The 8,926-nt window shown below is 46.8% G+C and overlaps 2 non-coding genes across 2 annotated transcripts; both read left to right on the plus strand.

Annotated features, from left to right (window-relative positions):
- The first annotated feature begins 5,171 nt into the window (after nt 1-5,171).
- Nucleotides 5,172-5,244, plus strand: trnar-ccu. Its single transcript has one exon. It is a non-coding gene; the product is annotated as a tRNA-Arg (tRNA).
- A 1,773-nt stretch (nt 5,245-7,017) lies between these two features.
- Nucleotides 7,018-7,090, plus strand: trnar-ccu. The gene has a single exon. It is a non-coding gene; the product is annotated as a tRNA-Arg (tRNA).
- Nucleotides 7,091-8,926: the final 1,836 nt, after the last annotated feature.

The raw sequence follows: 8,926 nt of genomic DNA on the forward strand, positions 1-8,926 counted from the left end.
GAGCAGATTTTAAACTGCTGTGTGCAACACTGACACTGAGATTTCTATAATTGATTTGGGCTCTTCCTCTGCAGCAACATTTTCTTTCTCATTGGCACAATCTAATACAATGTTTGTACTAAACTGTGTGTCATCCTCACATTCAGACAGTAATGTCACCTGCATTTTCCAGCCAAATACTGTCCCTTTAATTCCTGTCTTCAATTCACCCACCACCTCAGGCACAGTTGCTAATTTGAGATGTCGATAGCCAATTACAACTCACGTATGATGCACGTTATCACAGTCCGCGATGAAATACACACACACTCTCCCTCCAAACTGGAAGACGCTGCCTGCTCCTTCTCCTGATATCCTTTTCAGCTCCTGACTCTCTGATTGAACTTCACAAGGACACAGACAGGATGGTGGAGTGGGCAGAGAGTTGACCAATAAAGTTCAATGTGGGTAAGTATGAGGTGATGCATTTTGGGAGGAAGAACATGGGCAATGTAAAACAAGACACCAAATACTTAAGAGAGTGCAGGCACATATACCCAAGTGTATATGTCCGTAGATTATTGAAGGTGGCAGGACAGGTGGAGAGAGCAGTTCATAAAACATATATTATCATTTATTAATACAAGAGCAAAGAGGTTGTACTAAATTCATACAAGACACTATTTGTACCTCAGCTGGAGTATTGTGCACAGTTTTGAACACCACACTATGGGAATGATGTGAACACATTGGGGAGAGTGCAGAAGAGGTTTACAAGAATGATTCCAGGGATGAGAAGTTTAAGTTATGTGGGTAGATTGAAAAAGGAGGACCTGTTCTCCTTGGAGAGAAGAAGAAGGGGATTAGATAGAAATGTTCAAAATCATGAAGGCACTGGGCAGAGTACAAAGAACAATGAACAAAGAACGGTACAGCACAGGAACTGGCCATTCGGCCCTGTTCCTGCTTTTAAAAAATTCAAGAATGAGAGACAGATTTAATGTGATACCCTGGCGCATTCTCCATGGCAATTCTTTGATCAATCAGAGCCAAATTGCAATGTATTTTAAAACACAACTTTTAATGACATTACTGCAGCACAATATGAAGTATTATATATTACAATTTTTGCATTTATCACAGTATAAACTGTTGTTCCCTTTCACATTTGACATTCTTGCATCTGTCCGGGTACAAATAACAAAGAAAATTACAGGACAGGAACAGGCCCTTCGGCCCTCCAAGCCTGCACCAACCATGCTGCCCATCTGAACTAAAAACCCCTGCCCTTCCAGGGACCATATCCCTTTTTCCCATCATATTCATGTATTTGTCAAGATGCCCCTTAAAAGTCACTGTTGTATCGGCTCCGCTACCTCCCCCGGCAGCGAGTTCCAGGCTCCCACCAGCCTCTGTGAAAAAACTTGCCTCGTACGTCTCCTTTAAACACCCTAAGCCTATGCCCTCTAGTAATTGACTCTTCCACCCTGGGAAAAACATTCTGACTATCTGCTCTGTCCATGTCCCTCATAATCCTGTAGACTTCTATCAGGTCGCCCCTCAACCTCCGTCATTCCAGTGAGAGCAAACCAAGATTCTCCAACCTCTCCTCATAGCTAATGCCCTCCATACCAGGAAACATCCTGGCAAATATTTTCTGTATCCTCTCCAAAGCCTCCACATCCTTCTAGTGGTGTGGCGACCAGAATTGAACACTACTTCAAGTGTGGCCTAATTAAGGTTCTATACAGCTGCAACATGACTTGCCAATTTTTAAACTCAATAAACTCAATACCCCGGCCGATGAAGGCAAGCATGCCATAGCCTTCTTGACTACACCTGCGTTGACACTTTCAGTGACCTGTGTACCAGTACACCCAGATCCCTCTGCCTATCAATACTTTTAAGGGTTCTGCCATTTACTGTATATTTCTCATCTGTATTAAATATTCCAAAATGCATTACCTCACATTTGTCTGGATTACATTTGCCCCCATTTTCCACTTTCATTGGGGCAGCACGGTAGCACAAGTGGATAGCACTGTGGCTTCACTGCGCTAGTGTCCTAGGTTTGATTCCTTTCACTGTCTGTGTGGACTCTGCACGTTCTCCCCATGTCTGCGTAGGTTTCATACGGGTGCTCTGGTTTCCTCCCACAGTCCAAAGGCGTGCAGGTTAGGTGGTTTGGCCGTGATAAATTGCCCTTAGTGACCAAAAGGGTTGGGTTGCGGGGGTGTGGTGGAGTGGAAGTGAGGGCCTGGGTGGGTCGGTGCAGACTCGATGGGCCGAAGGCCTCCTTCTGCACTATATGCTCTATGTTATACTCCATATGCCATCTCTCCACCCAAGTCCATATCCTGCTATTCCTCTGACGATCCTTATTACTATTCGCAATTCTATCAAACATTGCGTCATTTGCAAATTTACAAATCAAACCAGTTACATTTTCCTCCAAAACATGTATATATATTGCAAACAGCAAAGGTCCCAGCACTGATCCCTGAGGAGCGCCACTATTCACAGCCCTCCATTCAGAAACCCACCCTTCACTGCCACACTCTGTCTTCTATGACCGAGCCAGTTCTGTATCCTTCTGGCTTGCTCACCTCTGATCCCGTGCGACTTCACCTTCTTTACCAGTCTGCCATGAGGGACGTTGCCAAAGGCCTTACTGAAGTCCATGTAGACAACATCCACTGCTTTACCCTCATCAATCATCTTCGTCACTTCCTCGAAAAACACGATCAAATTAGTGAGACACGACCTCCCTGTAATGATATGTAGAGTATCATTTGTGTATAATTTAATAACCAAACTGTAAGTTACGGTAGGTGCCGTATGCATTGACTGAGATTCTAGTATCCGACCACAGGTAGCGTGGTGACAGGAGTAGGTCACTGGAAGACAGACCTCATGTAGATAGGAGGTATTCTCATGGACAGCACAGACAGAAAGGAATCTGGACAACAAGCACAGAGTGCAGTCACATATTGAGCAGCTCTTGAGTTAACAGTTATTAATTAGAGTTTTTTAAAATATAAACTTAGAGCACCCAATTATTTTTTTCCAATTAAGGGACAATTTAGCAAGGCCAATCCACCTAATCTACGCATCTTTGGGTATTGGGGGTGAAACCCACGAAGACACGGGGAGAATGTGCAAACTCCACACAGACAGATTAATTAGAGTTAACCACAGTTGTTTGCATATAGCCGGAATATCCAACTCTGATCTTACATCATACATCTTACATCATAGAAACCCTTTAGTGGTTAATTAGTAACCATTTTTGTTAATTTACAAAGCCCTATGTTCTCTGATCATTTCAACTATAAAGATCTCGCCATCCGTGCATACAAGAACATTATATGGTACCATGGAGTGAATGTTGAATGGGTGCAGAAAAATCAAGTAAAATCAAAGAGGACAATCGGAGGCTCTACAGGAAAGTGATCGGCTGCGAAACTCGGGTCAACCAGGTGAAGCGAGGCAGAAGCACTCAGGACTCCCAGCCCACTCCTCAAGACTGGTAATGTAGACGTCAACTGGCGTGCTTTTAAACAACAATTTACTTTTTACGTGGAGGCCCAGAATCTCCAGGAGGCCTCAGATCAGTGATGACTGTAGCAGTTCCCCAGGCAATTAACTTGGATAACACATTCCAGTTTGCCTCGGAGGACGCTACAATGAAATAATTGAGGGCTTCGATGACTCCAGCTATCTGAAGAAAAATGTAACGTTTGAGCACTATGTCTTTCGTATGCTGTTACAAAAATCGGGCGAAGCTTTCAACTCTTTTGTAACAGACCTCCATCTTAAAGCGAAATCCTGCAATTTTGCAGACCTGCAGGATTCTCTAATCAAGGACCAAATTGTTTATTGACTTAAAAGTTACAAATGGCGCGAACGATTGCTGCGCGAACGAGATTTGAATTTATCCGATGGAATACGGATATGCAATTTTTAAAAATTTCATCCTTGATTACATTTGTTCCACTACCCCGTCATTTCCCTGGAATTATCTGCTTTGCCAATTCCAGCCTGTTGAGCATTCATGATTTTTTAATCAGTCTATTGGTAACTGTACCGTCAGCTTCTTAGGCTCCAAGTTCTGGAAATCTTTGCCTATATTGCGCTGCCTCTCCACCTCTCTTCTCTTACAACGCTTCTTAAATCCTAGTTCTTTGAACGACCTATTATTTGCCTGGCCAAATCAACTTGCATGACATGGGTTGTGATTTTTGTTCTAAAATGCACTTGTAAATTGCATTGGAATGTTCAATTGCAATAAAGGCACTACATGAATGCAAGTTGTGGGTTTTAATAAGGTCTCTTCAGTTCTGTAACCAGGCCAGAAACTTGATGGGAGGAATTCAGACATAGAATTGAGGGACAGTCGGGCACAGGTTTGCAAAGGATGGTGGCATGGTGGTTAGCACTGCTGCCTCACAGCCCCAGGGTCTAAGGTTCAATTCCAGCCTTGGGTGACTGTCTGTGTGGAGTTTGCACTTGCGCTACAGACACCTGTAATCATGATGCACTCGATAATTACTTTCTATGATCACTAATTGTCTTCTCTCCTTGTGGCTTGCATAAATTCCTGAAACCTTTAGAAAGACTGGGCTGGATTCTCATTGGCTGATGCCAAAATGGGTGGAGGTTCAGTTCCGATGCTCATATCAGGGCAGGCACCAATTTTTTGCCAAATTGTGATCCTCTGTCACCTCGAGGACGGCGCCAATGCGTTCCAGAACACATGTACAGTAAACACCATTTGCATGTCATTAGCGGGTCTGACCTGGTATTCTCCGGGGCCTCCTCGATTCTCCACGTCCGTGGGCCGAGTTCCAGACGCGCGGTTCACTTGTGCTTTTAAAGATCGTGAAACCGGTGTGGTGGCTGTTCAGGAAGAGAGAGGGCGTCCGGAAAGTGTCCAACATCGCCATAGTTTGCTGACAGTTGTGCTGCTCGCCGGGGGGCTTCTGCCAGGGCTGGGGGTGGCCAGGAGTTGGGCTGTGGGGTCAGGGTGGACGGGCACAGATCACCATTGCCGGAGCCAGCAAGGCAGCCATGCAGCTGCAGATGCTGCTGACTGCCCACTGTGAACATAGTGCCATGGATCGTATAGGAGTTCCACCCCCCCCCCCCCCCCCCCAACCAGGCCACCAAGCTGCAGTCAAAACACAAGTGCAGCCCCAGTGGCCTAATGGATAAGGCACTGGCTTCCTAAGCCAGGGATTGTGGGTTCAAGTCCCATCTGGGGTGGAGCAGATTTTAAACCATTATGTGCAACACTAACAGTGAGATTTCCTTCCAAATGTTGGATCAATTTTGGCTCTTCCTCGGCAGCAACATTTTCTTTCACATCTTTTTCATTGGCACAATCCAATACAATGTTTGTGCTAAACTGTGTGTCAGCACCACATTCAGGCAGTAATGTCACCTGCACTTTCCAGCCCAAATACTGTCCCTTTAATTCCTGTCTTCAGTTCACCCAACACCTCAGGCACAGTTGCTCATTTTAGATGTTGACAGCCAATTACAACACATGTATGGTAGCGATGATGTGGAGATGCCGGCGCTGGACTGGGGTGAGCACAGTAAAAAGTCTTACCGCACCAGGTTAAAGTCCAACATGTTTGTTTCAAACACTAGCTTTCGGTGCACTGCTCCTTCCTCAGGTGAATGAGGAAGGAGCAGTGCTCCGAAAACAAGTGTTTGAAACAAACATGCTGGACTTTAACCTGGTATTGTAAGACATCTTACTGAACACATTCCGTAATTTCAGCAGTTGTCGTCCTCAAGTCAGGATTGTCACTGCCCATATTCTCTGTGGTGAAAACATCTGGCACAGATTCTGTATTCAATACGTGCAGACAATAATTGGTCACCATGCTGACGCCAAATTTGTTCATCATCAGATTTTGCAGTATATGAAATCAAACCCGTTTTAGTCAATATAATTGTGGAAACCATTTATCACCTGAGGTGTGTTTTCTCACAAGAACATGTGCCGTGTTCCACGGTCAAAGACTTTTGGAACGTTGTTCCTTTCTAGCCACTTGCATCTGATGATGATGCCTGACTATCTCTGAAGTTGAAGGGGGGGTCAAAAGGTCACTTTATGGGCTTAAAATGGGAAGGCAAGATGTGGTGGGGTGTTGCTGTCAGGGGGGAGGCAGGTTGTGGTTGTTTATTGAGTTGTTTCATTGTTCTTCTGATATTTTGTGTATATATGTGAAAATGCCTTGAATAAAATATTTTTTTATACAAGGTCAAATTGTGTGCGTAGTTACCTTTTGAACATCGATATAGCTGGTGAGCTTTGTGTTCTAAAATATGCAATGTTTCTGTAGGCTATCAGAAAACTATTGATACGTTGAGCTAGAGACCCTTTATCCCTCAAAACCTTCACTGCATGTTTGAGTGATTGAACAAAACATTCAGCTAAGCCGCTGGTATCTGGATGGTAGCGGGCAGATTTGATATGGTGGATACCACACCCCTTCAGCTGATGTGAACTTATTGCTGATATCGCTCATGAGTTGTTCAGTTGGCCCGAATCTTGAAAATATCTCGTCAAGCTTTTGTACGGTCTATTCTGTAGTTCATTGAATCACCATTGCCGGAGCCAGCAAGGCAGCCATGCAGCTGCAGATGCTGCTGACTGCCCACTGTGAACGTAGTGCCATGGATCGTATAGGAGTTCCACCCCCCCCCCCCCCCCCCCCAAACCAGGCCGCCTCCTTGGGTGCTCTCTGGCCCCATCAGCTGCATCGACTCACCCCAGCACAACCAGTGCCATCTTGTTGGCTGGGATGAGTATGTGTGGGAATTGTAATGTGTATATACGGTTGCAGCTTGTCAGCCTCCTGAGTGTCAATCATGGACACGGCGCATCATTTCTAATTCGAATCGATTGTGTTACACGGAGCGTCGGTGCTAGCCCCTTAGCAGTAATGGGATAGTACAGGTGTGGCACCTGCAGGTCTAGAGACAAAGGGCTATGTCACAAGCTGCAGCTGGACTACTGATACAGCCCCAGTGGCCTAATGGACAAGGCACTGGCCTCCTAAGCCAGGGATTGTGGGTTCGAGTCCCATCTGGGGTGGAGCAGATTTTAAACCATTACGTGCAACACTGACAGTGAGATTTCCTTCCAAATGTTGGATCAATTTTGGCTCTTCCTCGGCAGCAACATTTTCTTTCACATCTTTTTCATTGGCACAATCCAATACAATGTTTGTGCTAAACTGTGTGTCAGCACCACATTCAGGCAGTAATGTCACCTGCACTTTCCCGCCCAAATACTGTCCCTATAATTCCTGTCTTCAGTTCATCCAACACCTCAGGCACAGTTGCTCATTTTAGATGTTGACAGCCAATGACAATACACGTATGGTAGCGATGATGTGGAGATGCCGGCGTTGGACTGGGGTGAGCACAGTAAGAAGTCTTACAGCACCAGGTCAAAGTCCAACATGTTTGTTTCAAACACTAGCTTTCGGTGCACTGCTCCTTCCTCAGGTGAATGAGGAAGGAGCAGTGCTCCGAAAACTAGTGTTTGAAACAAACATGCTGGACTTTAACCTGGTGTTGTAAGACATCTTACCGAACACCTTCCGTAATTTCAGCAGTTGTCATCCTCAAGTCAGGATTGGCACAGTCTCTTACAAAAAACAAAATCCGGGGGGGGCTAGCCCTCCCGAATCTACAATTCTACCACTGGGCGGCAACAGCCGAGCGAGTAAGGGGATGGATCCAGGAGCCAGAAGCCGAGTGGGTGCGTGCGGAGGAGGCCTCCTGCATGGGGACCTCCCTCCGGGCCCTCGCCACGGCAGCACTCCCATCCCCACCCAAAAAACACTCCAGCAGCCCAGTGGTGACAGCCACCCTCCAATCCTGGAACCAACTGCGGCAGCAATTTGGCCTGACCAAAATGTCGGACAAGGCTCCCATCTGCAACAACCATAGGTTCACACCAGCACTGACTGACGCCACCTTCAAATGGTGGAGACAGGACGGGGGGACACTGACAATCAGGGACCTATACACGGACGACAGGATCGCAACACTGGACGAACTGACAGAGAAATTTCGGCTAGCTGGGGGGAACGAACTGCGATACCTCCAGCTCAAAAACTTCCTACGAAAGGAGACAAGGACGTACCCACAACCGCCACGACAGACACTACTGGAAGACCTACTGGACGCAAGTATCCTAGAGAAAGGGAACTGTAGCGACATGTATGACCAACTGGTAGAAAGGGACGACACCGTACTGGACGCAACAAGAAGGAAATGGGAGGACGACCTGGGGATGGAGATAGGGTGGGGATTCTGGAGCGAAGCACTGCATAGGGTCAACTCCACCTCCACGTGCGCAAGGCTCAGCCTGACGCAACTAAAAGTGGTACATAGAGCCCACTTAACGAGAAACCGTATGAGTAGGTTCTTCCCGGAGGGGGAGGACAGATGTGAACGGTGCCAAAGAGGCCCGGCCAACCACGCCCACATGTTCTGGTCTTGCTCCAGACTTGTGGAGTTCTGGACAGCCTTCTTCGAGGCTATGTCCAAAGTGGTGGGGGTGAGGGTGGAGCCATGCCCGATAGTGGCGGTCTTCGGGGTTTCAGACCAGCCAGATCTATTCCTGGGGAGGAGGGCGGACGCCCTTGCCTTTGCCTCCCTGATCGCCCGCCGTAGAATCCTGTTTGGCTGGCGGTCAACAGCACCGCCCAGAGCTGAAGGCTGGCTGTCCGACCTCTCGGAATCTCTCCAAATGGAGAAAATCAAATTCGCCATCCGAGGGTCAGACGACGGCTTCCATAGAACGTGGGAGCCATTCATGCAATTATTCCGGGACCTGTTTGTGGCCAACGTACAAGAGGAAGAATAGTCGGGTGGCCAAGAATCAGGGGAAAATGGACGGGAATCGGGGGAAGGTAGC

The sequence above is a fragment of the Scyliorhinus canicula genome, chromosome 7 (assembly GCF_902713615.1).
Source record: "Scyliorhinus canicula chromosome 7, sScyCan1.1, whole genome shotgun sequence".
In the NCBI taxonomy this organism is placed as follows: Eukaryota; Metazoa; Chordata; class Chondrichthyes; order Carcharhiniformes; family Scyliorhinidae; genus Scyliorhinus; species Scyliorhinus canicula.